At 38.9% G+C, this 11,986-nt stretch overlaps 1 pseudogene; it reads right to left on the bottom strand.

Moving 5' to 3' along the window:
- Positions 1–9,063, bottom strand: part of LOC137996213 (uncharacterized) — a 26,900-nt pseudogene extending 17,837 nt beyond the window's left edge.
- Positions 9,064–11,986: the final 2,923 nt, after the last annotated feature.

Raw genomic sequence — 11,986 nt, 5'->3', positions numbered from 1 at the left:
AAAGGCTCCCGAAAATTATAGGTGACCTTTTTAGGGTAAAGATCCGTTAAAAATGGACAACTACACCATTTTTTAGATGTTCGAAAATCCTAGCACAGGCAGGCAAGCAAGAAATTTTACAACAAATGTTCTGAAAATTCTAGATCTCAAATCGTCTTCCGAACAGATATTTTCCGAAATTTGACGTTGGGTGCCCCTGAGAGGTGCCTGAAATATATCAAATTGTCTTTCGTTACACCAGCAACACCACGTTTTCCACGCTGAATTGTATAAACAGGTAGTAACTGGCTTGCTTTTGCTGCACTGACAGGCCTGTGCAATGTCAGGCTTAAGGAAATCACGCCTCTTGAGGGAAGTCAAGTATGATGTATGACCTGAAAAGGTCACAGCATCAGCAATAAGCGGTAGAATGCTGGATCAGGTTCAATAGACTTCTTCTCCTTCTGCGAATTCAGAACGGAATCCAACAGCAGTATCATTGGTTGAGCAGACTTCACCAACGTTTTCTGTATTTCTTGGAGGCGCAGATCTTTAGTCTTCGTGCTTCGTGGCAGGTCGTGCCATAATTCAAGGTTTACCTTAGGGACACACAACAAAGTGCAATTTTTTGGCGTCCTGTATTTATCTTGAATTTCCTTGAACTGTGTTTCAAGTGGTTTCTTCGAAACCGAATCGTTTATTCGCTGGGCAAGGACTTTAGCGACCTCTGGGCCAAAGGGCTGTTTCCTCAAAAATTGAGGGCAAAAATTCGCTTGATTCAAGCGTTTTTGCATGTGTATCCGCAGTTTCGGACGTCCCCGATCAGTGAATATCGGTTAAATTCGCTGTTGGGTCGAATTGAAACGGTTCAACAGCTGTGAGGGAGCCTTTTCTCGATTCGGGATCGGCAGGTAAGCTATCCAGGCCTGCAAGTCTATCGTTTAGAGCCTTATCTCCAATGCCTAGTTGGTCTCTCAGCTCGTCGATATCGACGTCAAACATCTCTGAATCACGGTTCTCATCAGTATTCCCCTTATTACCAATAGTTATCTCTGGTTCGAGCGTAAGATATGGTTCGCTTTGCGAAGACATGCTGTTCCGACCACGTGCACTTGAAATTCGTAAACAGCGACAACCAACTGGTGAAATGGTCGGTGTCTGACACTTGCAGACCTCAGACTGCAGACTGCAGACTGGCTAAAAATAGCGCTGATAAACAGTATCTAGGTCTAAACACCCATCTCAAATAGCGCTGATAAACAGCTGATAAAACGGTTAGCTTTCAATTAACAGCTCTATTTGAAATGGGTTCTTAGGCTTTAATACTGTTTATCAGCGCTATTTGAAATGGGTTCTTAGACTTAAATACTGTTTATCAGCGCTAACGGTAGCCAGTCTGCAGTCTGCAGTCTGCAAATGTCAGACACCGCTGGTGAAAGGCCGATATTTCGGTTCTACTGTAGAAAAGAACAAAATGAACTTATCTAGTTATCAACTACATAAATGGATGAAGAAACACGCCAAGAACGAGTAAAGAAGATATATAAACAACACGTCGACTGGAAAGCACGAAAGGAAGAACTGATGATATGTTCTCGCCTTGGGATCATGATATACGGTGGCTGTAATTTGCATTTGAATGACTTTGAAGGGTGACCGCTGGCCGGTTAGCAGAGTAGACAAGTATGCAGAATTATCCCATAATGCAGATCATATCGAAAAAAGAGTTTTCTGGATGCCTCTAAACGTTGGAACATATTCTGGTAATACACATTCACAATATTGAATACTGATGAACATACACAAACAAAATGCTGAAATCCGCATTTTGAACATGTGAAAGGAAAAGATAGAGCCCATGCCCCGGGATGTGGGATGTCAAATGTTGGATGTCGGATGTCGGATGTCGGATTTCAGATCTCGGATCTCGGATGTCGAATCTCGGATTTCGGATCTCGGATGTTGGACTTTCACAACTTTCTTTTCGGATTTTCAACAACTCGGATGGCACCTACAAGCTTCCGTAAGAACGCAACAAAACAACAGTATCATTGGTTTACTTTCACCGCCATAAAATGCCAATTGCCACTTACAAATTTTAATCTGTCTAAAGCCAGACGATTTTACTCGTCAATGGGGAAACCCTCGGCGGTGAATGGGTTAAGATACTGCAAATTTTCGTTCACGTCGCCGTCGTAGATCTTAAAGTAGGGACCTTACGATTCTACGACGGCGACGTCAACAAGAACACCGATCCACCAAATAAGGGACGGACCATTAGAAAAGTGGAGGGGGGTGTGGAGGATTTTCAGCTGGTACGATTTTTTTTTACGCGCACTGCCTGTGCAAGAATTTTTTTCCAGGTGAAACCCCCTGCACGATTTTTTTTTAGACAAATATTGCTTTTTTTTAACAGTGAAATCTTGATTCATTATCTATGTTTTTGTGATCGATTTATAAATTATTCTACACTCACAACAGATCAAAGGATACAAGCCACTTTTTAATGCAAAATCTTTTCGAAACTGTACACACACTGAGAGAGGAGGAAGCCACTTGGAGTGGACGGCTTCCCTGTACATTTTTGCAGTCCCTACCATCTGGAATTCATCTCCCATAGCCCATCATAATGATGCCATAGTCCATTCACCAACACAGCCCCTCTGTAAACTTCTAACACTACTATTACATGTAAATGCTCTTTTTCATTTTATTATAGAATCATTATCCAAGGCGATAAGACCCATCCTCTAATTTTTATTGTGGGCACAAGTAATTTTATAGCATATTTACAAAGATACCAAATTTTAATATTTATTTATTACAAATTTTATTTTGAGCGAATGTAAGAATGATATATACACATGAGAAACAAAGAGAGACAAAGCTCTTCACCTTAAATCAAGCTATCGGCAATTGATGAGATCCACATGATAGGATGGAAACCGCGGTCTTGCCTAACCAAATAATGTCAGAGAACTTCCATCTAGAGTCGGGTTATCTTAATGCCTCGACAAAGAAGCGACCTAAAGATATCAGATATCAAAAGAGCATCGACGAGAACGAATTAACTCGAGAGGTTCAAGGAGGACAGCTACTGACCATGGCCACAAACCAAAACCCGCTGAAGAAGTCAGAAGAACGAATGAAAGAATTAAAAGAAAAAAAAAACATCGCCTCCAAAGAGTATAACGCTCTGCTAAGAAACGCAGAAAAAAAGGCATACAAAGTCTATAAGAAGCAAGCTACCTCACTGATACTGGGCACAATGTAACGGGCGTTCAAAAACAAAATGAACCCGGGCCTGGGTCAAACATTTAAAACCAGAAGATCACTCGCTTCTACCGCCGATGAATATATCGGTCGAGCCTAGAAGTAAATTGGCGCAAAAACGAGACGCCATAAGGTCACATTCACATTGCTGCTGAGAAAATCAACACCAAGAAACTAAAAACATTACTTTCGAGACAAACTATTTTCTTGGAAGAAAACGTATCACACAGCAGTATAGAGATTCAAATGTAAAGCCTAATAGGGCAAAAACCATTGCCAAATGAATACTACAGGAACCGCCTAAAAGAGGCGTCCATTGAAATATGTACTCAAGAGAGCAAAATTATGACAAAGGCAACAGAAACCAGACTACGTACAAGGGAGTCGTGTAGGCCGGTCAACCCATTTTAACACTTTCAAAGTTTGCCCTTGGATTGACAGTTACGTATTGAAATTCCCAAGTTCGAAGCGAACTTATGAAATTTATAACGAACTTCGCAAATCGCCTGTCAAAAGTTTTGTGAAATGCACTGTAAATAAAAATCACAATTGGACCCTCCTTCTGCATGAACTTTTTCTCTTTACCTTCTTCTTTGCGTGAATTTGTTTTCAAGGCTTGGCATTTCCCCCCCCCCCCCCCCATCACTTTTCTAATGGTCTGTCCCTAATAGCTATTAATGAGCAAAACAATCGCTCTGAAAATGCGGTGCCAAAATTTGTACATTTCTTATCAGTTCTCTGCAATTCTACAACCTGAAATGACCAAATGTCAAGCTCTGAGGGCAATGTGAGCACATAGCGACGATTTTTTTTTTCGCTGGGTTTCAACAACGTTCCTCCCACCTCATTTCCTGAATAGTTCGAGTAGTTTATACAAGTTTGACGAAGTGGACTAATGACGAGAAAGTTTGGAAAAATGAAAACTTGTAATTTTTAAAGACGTTTTCGTTGACGTCGCCGTTGTAGATCTTAAGGATTTGGTGGAGTTCCTCCCGAGAGGGAAGGGGGTGTCCTTGTTTCTTTGTTCCCTTTAAATATTTTTTCTTGTGTTCCCTTGTTCCCTTTCAAACTTATTCCCAGCTTTTTGGTACCTTGTTCTCTAAAATATTTTGACAGTATTTCCATGTTATCCAGTTCAAATTAGCCATTTTCTCTTGTTCCCCAAATCCCCTCATAGGGCCTCAAATATCCTTTAGCTGTTTCGTCTCTGCGTTGCTGTTTATTGATCGAAAAGCAGAGCCCCAAGCGATTCCTTTAATAAAAGTGCGTCCTCGTGTTTAAGAGCAAAATAGACTTTGGCAATCACTACAGACTACTCTTTTCTGGTTCTAATTTATTCGAAGAAAAACGCAAGCTGGAAAGGTATAGAAGAAAAGGTTATTTAAAGGGAACAGATAAGAAAAGTGCCATACCCTCAATAGACGGGGTGCAGTTCCATCCCATTGAAGACACGAGAAAGGATCTCAAGGCCTCTCCAGTTGGAAGAGGTTGAGGATCGCTTGAAGGTCCTGTGTCATTGGCTTCATCAGGTAGTCCACCAACGGGTAGAGTACTCGGAAGTAACACGGGGACTGATGGGGATGGTTTTGAGGGCAACGATGCAGATGCCGTGGTAAGAATATTTCCTATAATCAAGTTGAAATTTTGCTTAAGAGAACGTTACCATAGATGATTATAGCTTTTACTGATTGCAACCTCTTCTATGGGCGTGATCGATCAATTTTTATTCAATGGGACGTCGCCTCATCTGATTTGTTAATTCATTCATTAAAATCTACCTGTGCTTTGAGCTTGGACTGGTCCACAGATTTTAATTCCACAAAACGTCGCAACAAGTGATACAACTGCTGGGGCGACAAAGCGATGAATGTACATCATTTTGTATGCACCTGTGTTCTTGTAAAATGGGGAATCGTCAAAATAGATCTCCAAAGTCGTGTCCTGGTACAAACAAACAGATTAGTCCCACTCCTAACCCTCGATCTTGAATTCGCAGCTGACGTTCGTATTCGAAAAATGAAATACAATTACATCCCTTAAAGTATACTGAGAGTCTTAAGAGTGAGGAAATGAAATTAAGCAATAATATTAAAGATCCAACTCCTTCACGATAATTTAAAAGTTCTTCCCTTTTTTCTATTTCTATTGTTGCAATATACGTTTGAATACTCACAGCTGAAGGGTACACTGATATTTTGCAAGATATCTCGGAGAAAAATTAAAATATTAATCAAGCAGCCCAATATATCACACCATGATAACGCTTTGTTCTTTTCATTCAATAAAAGGTAGAAACGAATAGGCTAATTTGCGAATTGTGCAGAAACAAAAGAACAAAACAAAAGAAAATGCTAATTATTCCCCTGAACCTCGACTCTGTTTCTTTATTGCTGCACAATTCAAAAATAGCCCATTACACTCGTTTGCACGGTTTCTTGACCACATAAATGTGCTTACATAAAAAGGGAGAATGGAAATCACCTGCTCCGCATAATTGATTATGTAAAATTTCCTAGTATATACACTATAGTCACATGAATATTCTTTCATTAAACCCCTGAAGAGTGAGTAGAACGTATTTCGTAGAGCGCTCAACTCAATCAATTGAGGAGCAATAACTATGACTTCACAAAAGTTTAGGTTTCACGAGTAACCATCTTTTTAACGCCACAGAACTGTTTCGTATGGAGAAGTATCACACTCATCAGCCACTTTTAACGACTGAACCATTAAAAGTCGTTAAAAGTCGTTAAAAGTGCCTGATGAGTGTGGCACTTGGTTCTGTAGTATTAAAACGATGGTTACTCGTGAGACCTAAACTTCTGTGAAGCATGCTCACTAGCTCGCTAGTTTGAGCACTCTGGCGACAAGGTTACAAAGAAACTGCTCGGAACAAAATTTTCTTGCCGAGAGAACTACTGAATACAAGGGTTATTTAGTCAATCAAGGTTACCCTTCTAAATTAGTGGATGATCAATTTCGTAAGGCCTCAACCATACCCAGAAGTGATCTGCTTAGGACTCGTGCCAGATCTAAGAAGAAATTATTTCCATTTGTGACCACATTTAATCCAAATCTACCTGATGTAGGTCGCATCATCAGCAAACACCTAGCGATTTTGGAATCCAACCCTAAATTAAAAGAGCTTTTTCCTCCAAATTCCATCATAGCCACCTTTCGAAGATCTAAAAACCTTAAGGAATTGTTGGCGCCATCTCGTTATGGCCCCAACACTGAACGCGGAGAGATTGTTGAGGCTAAGGGTTGTTTTAAGTGTAAAAGGACAAGATGCGATCTCTGTCGAAACTTCTTAGTTGAATCAAATTCTTTCCTAAGTTTTCAAACTGGTAAAAGTTACAAAATACTATCAAAACTTTCTTGTGATTCCAAGAACATTATTTATTTGGCTTCGTGCAAGAAATGTCGCCTGTAATACATTGGTTCTACAACAACTGACTTCAGAGTTAGATTTCGCAACCATAAGTCTGCTATGGTCACTAAGAAAAAGACTTGTGAGGTAGCGGTACATTTCAACAAAACACCACATGATTTAAGCGACTTCTCATTCCAATGTATTGATCAAGTGCAGGAGACTGTCAACAACTCATGCAGCATCGAGAAACTCTTTATCACTAAAGAGGCATATTGGAGTGCACAGTTGTTTTCTTTGGCACCTTTTGGCTTGAATAGGGGTCAGGAATTTCACTCGAAAAAAAGAATAAACTACAATTGACGTAGGGATCATCACATGTAAATTGGGCGGGGGCCCCCAGGGGCTCTGATTAGGAATTATGTTTTATCTCTCGCCATTTCATTTTTAACGCTGGTTCATTTTTAACGCTGGCTCCTTTGCATTCCCAGTGGACTCGACAGCCTTTTCTTTTCTCTTTTCATTTTATTCGTATGTTTGTATTCTTTTATTTTATCTTTCGATTTGGTTTTCCCCGTGGGCTTGTCTCGTATAGTCATCGTTTTCAGCGTAGTAATTACCGATTGTTCATCACTTGTTAATTTTTTGCGAATATATGTTATCACGCCCTGTTATATAATCATCTTTGTAATGTTTTGTCATCTTTTATATTGTAAACTTATTTAAGGAAATTGTAATTTACCATTCACTTGCACTGCAACTGATGAAGGTCACAGACCGAAACGTTTTTTATTAATTTTTTTATCATTTTTAGAATTTTTACTGTATATATTTTCCTTCGCTCGAAGTTGTCCGTCCTCGTTTTCCATAACAATTTTAAATTATCTTCTCGAGATTTGGACTGTGAATCCTTTTGGATCCTTCTGGCGCAGCATCTCTGTTGGCTCGAAGCATTTTAACAAGCAGTGAGCGAAGCATTATGCCAATAGTGAACACCTATTGTGAGGCTCTCCACCCAATCCAGAGAGTGCTCAAACTGTATGAACAGTGAGCGTAATATACAATATGTATACAATGTGCCCTCCCGGTTGTTACCATAATGGCTTTATGGCCACTCCTGAACTTGGGCACAGGATGTACGGTTACACATTGTTGGATTGCATTGTGGAGTCACAAGAGTGCTCAAACTGCAAGCAGTGAGCGAAGCATTATGCCAATAGTGAACACCGATTATGAGGCGGCGAGCACGAAACAGGCTTTTAGGGATGAACTTGTAGTTTGTCTTTTTCTTCCATATATACTACGCTCTACTTCTATGTATTGAGCACTGTTTTCCGAAAATCAAGTTTCACACTTTATATATATATATATATATATATATATATATATATATATATATATATATATATATATATAATTTTATCGTTTCTATTTAATCTTTCATTTTATTAGCATTATTTCCCTAGCGTATTTTAAGAACAACATGTGTATTCCTACTAGTCTGTATCTATTAGATCTTTTTTTATTCCATTCACCTTTATTGTCACGTCGACAACGAAACGTCGATTTTATAGCGTCATCTTTTGTAACTAAAGTTTTTAAAAGCAAACTTCTTGTTAGACTTTTATTCTAACAGGCCATGACATCGGGCCCTTTAAAGGCTTATTGTCCGACTTCTATTGAAACAGTTCAAATTTCATTGTCATGCAGATTGTATATATTTATATACACAGCTGTGAAAGAAAAAATCCGATGGCTGTTGAAAAGATTCCATTAAAAAAAAAATTATCATAGGGTAATCATTTTTGAGATGTACCCCTTGTCTAAACCAAATATGAAATACAGACTTTTGCTGAAGTTAAAAACATTGTTAATTCGATTCACTTTAATTCGCAGTTACTGTAGCCTGTCGAGGGCCTTTGAATTTTTTTCGTCTTTGCACTTTAATCACATCTCTACCCTTTTGGTTTTTGGCAAATAAAATTCTCTTGTATGGACAACTGAAACAGCACTCTTTTAGTTGAACCGGACAGATTCCAATCCTAAATCCCTGAGGAAAAACTCTTTTAAAATTGTCCACTCTATAAATACTTGCGATTTTCCTTGTTTTTATTATCACATGTTTTCAGTTTAACTTATCGTAAAGTTGAAACCGATCTGACAGAATAATGCGTATCTCAGCTTTCGGAATAAGCTATGCGCAGGATTCAACTAAGCTGGTTGATGTGGTTTAAACTGTTGCAGGATTATGAACATCTCGTGAAAAGCGCTTTTTAACGCTGTCTTAACCAACTGATATTAAAATGCTGGCATCAACATATGTCGAAGTTTAAATTCGCTGTTTTAAGGTCACCTCGTTATGTGAATTTTACGTCCTTTCATACTCACCCACTTTCAATGAATTGGACTAAAGGAAGCAACTGTTTGGTTCAGAAAGCTCCAACATGCAGGGACCCACATAGAAAAGTGAAAGAGGAAATTCAAAGACCTAGTTTTATATGTTTAACTGGTCCTTTTAAAAGCTTAGTCCATTAAGTAAATTGTCATTAAAATGGCCAGGATAGAATTATTAGAGCAAGATGGATGCAAATGAAGTTGATGGCAAAATTAATTGAACTCGCTCTTTGCATGGTATATTGTACCCTAAGAGGTACTGATACAGATAAATACGTCGCATCTTAATATGATAGCAAAAATATTTAAACTCTTGGGTAATTTTCTTCCCTTATATTGTAAAGGCAAATTTAGTTTAAGCGTGGGAGGTATGTTAGTTTTTCAAGTTCTTTAAATCTTGAAGATACTATGAGTAAAGAAAGACGTCTTTTAAAAAGAAATTCAATCCGTGCGTGTGTTTACGAAAGAAACTAATTCGAAAGCATTGACATCAGCAAAAATTTCCCTTAATAGAGACTGGTGTTTTGGCTAAACTGCTGTTCCCACATCACTTCAATTGTGAGACGTTGATGTGCTTGTCCTTTATTTGTTGTTAGTTTAGTTACATAGGCGATTATTCAGAATTCCGACTCTGCGCTGAAGGGTTGCAATTGAGGTGATTACAATCGCCTATTTGTAAGCAGTTTTTATTCAAAATGAATGCAAGCCGTTTTGGTGAGGTGACAGCCGAAGAAATTAATTGTTTAAAGAAAATTCATATATTTTTTAAATAATCACTCGTCATGTAATTATATTTAACAATTAGATCCGTAGCCCGCAAGGGCTACGGGTCAATTGCCCATGAGGCGAGGTCGAATGGGCTATTGACCAGTGTCCCTTGAGGGCGAAGGTTCTAATTGTTTTAGTATTACCTAACTAGTCGGACAGAAAAGACAATAATAAAGTTAGCAAATGCAAGTTGAAGAAATTTTTATTTGGGAACAAAACGAAAGAAAGCGTCACGCTTTTCGCTACTCGAGGACTATTACTAATAGTCCACTAGTAGCGTAGCCAATCAAAATGCAGGATTTGCATTAGTCCACTAGTTGGGTGATACTAATAATAGCCATTCACCTCAGGCTCGGTGAGTATCGGTGAATAAAAACTTATTCAGCTCGTCTTCGGCGAGTAATTGTTAATTGTTGTTAGGTGTCCGATGATACTCCGGTGAGTGATTAAACCTTAAAATCATTCACCAAGCCTATGGCAAAAGAGGTTTACAATTTCAGACTCAGATCTTCTGTGTGCTTTTCCTTTGGAAGATTTTTAATGTAGAATTCAGTAAAAGTAATTGGAACCATAGCCTATTAAGAGTTTCGAACACCCCGCTGTGGTAAACAACACAACTGTTTCTCAAACTGACACACATAAATGTATAGGGGTTCAGATTGATGAGAAGCTTACTTGGGACTGTCATATACACCTTATTCCAAAATGGCCGCAGTTTCATTATTATTTTGTTTCCATGCAAATTGGCTCTTATGGCCTCGTTTAAGGTTAAACATTCTTTTGATTTTTACGCTTGAAAGCGAGGCCATAACGGCTAATTTGCGTGGAAACACAAGAATACTAAAATGGCGGCCATTTTGGAATAAATTGTATTGACATGATGTCTAAGAAGGCTAATGCGGGCACTGGAGCGATGAGACGTATAAGGCCATTTGAGCCTAGTACAACCATATTTTGATTATTGTCCCCCTTCATGGCAAGTTATTAAAGATTTCAATCTCGTGCTGCTAGAGGAACTATTTAGTCAGAAAGAATACTCAGTCAGACGAACTACCACCTGCGAAGAAATTAATTGACTGCCTAAAGCAGGTAAAAACAAAATTTTCAGTTGTTGGTGGTACTCTTTTGAGGCGTGAAAACATTGGAAAATTTGGAAACTAAAGAAAAGTTACAAACAAGATTGCTTTGTGATAGTCCTGTTCAAAAACCAGTTTGCAATAGGGTAATGTACCGACTTTGGCTAAGCAAAAGCTATTTGCCTTGCAAGCTTGGTTACTTAGTTCTATGTTGTTGTTTTTTTTTTTTTTGCTTTTCAGACTCAAAACCTGTCTGGTTACCACTTCAATCTCGACCCCAGAGCTCTTCTCTTGACTGAGGGAGAGAAGAGCTCTGGGGAACCCTGAAGCAAACTGTCTTCTCGTTGGTTTTCGTGAAGAACAATCAAAAGCGTCCCTAATTGGTGCATTCATGTTTGCACGAGGAGTGAGCAGACGCCGTAAGGTTGAAATAGCCAAGTTTTGGCTAGAAGAACCCCACGGAGCATGTTCTCCTAGATAGAGTTTCCCAGAGCCTTGTGTCGATCCAAGGCTCTGGTGACGAGAATGGTTACCATGAATTTTCGTTGAATTGGTTATCAGAATGTTAGAAGTGACGATGGTTTTTTTCCAATAGAAGTCTCATCCCTCTCTACACATCCGGAAGAAAAAGGAACGACCAAAAATACGAAAAGACTAGTATTTGATCGGAGAACTAGGTGTCGATTCAGTAGTGGTATAACAAGTTACTCAGTATTTATCACTGACATTCGTTAAATATTTAAGATTAATAAATGTATAAATAAATTTGTCTTTTTTCAGGTGTACTCGGCAGCTGTGCATGTGTTTTTAACCGCTGTCCACAAAGCAGACCCCGAAAATCCCAAAACTGAAAGAATACAAAGAATACACATCAAAGACAGCCAAACTGACCAGGAACAGAGGAAACAACCAGCGTAGTGTCATCAGCATAAGCAGAAACAACAGGCAAAGAACACGGAGAACCAGGAAGAGACAGACTAGAAATTACACCATTAGAGCGTATATTACAAGCAAGAACCTCAGCCACTAAGACATAAAGGAGGGGGGACAGGGGACATTACTGCCTCACCCCACACGATGATGACCATTAACATTTACCGCACTACTGACATTATTATAAAATTAA

The sequence above is a fragment of the Montipora foliosa genome, chromosome 3, assembly GCF_036669935.1.
Source record: "Montipora foliosa isolate CH-2021 chromosome 3, ASM3666993v2, whole genome shotgun sequence".
Lineage (NCBI taxonomy): Eukaryota > Metazoa > Cnidaria > Anthozoa > Scleractinia > Acroporidae > Montipora > Montipora foliosa.
Note: the sequence above shows the minus strand (reverse complement) of the source record. Positions and strands in the feature narration are given on the sequence as shown.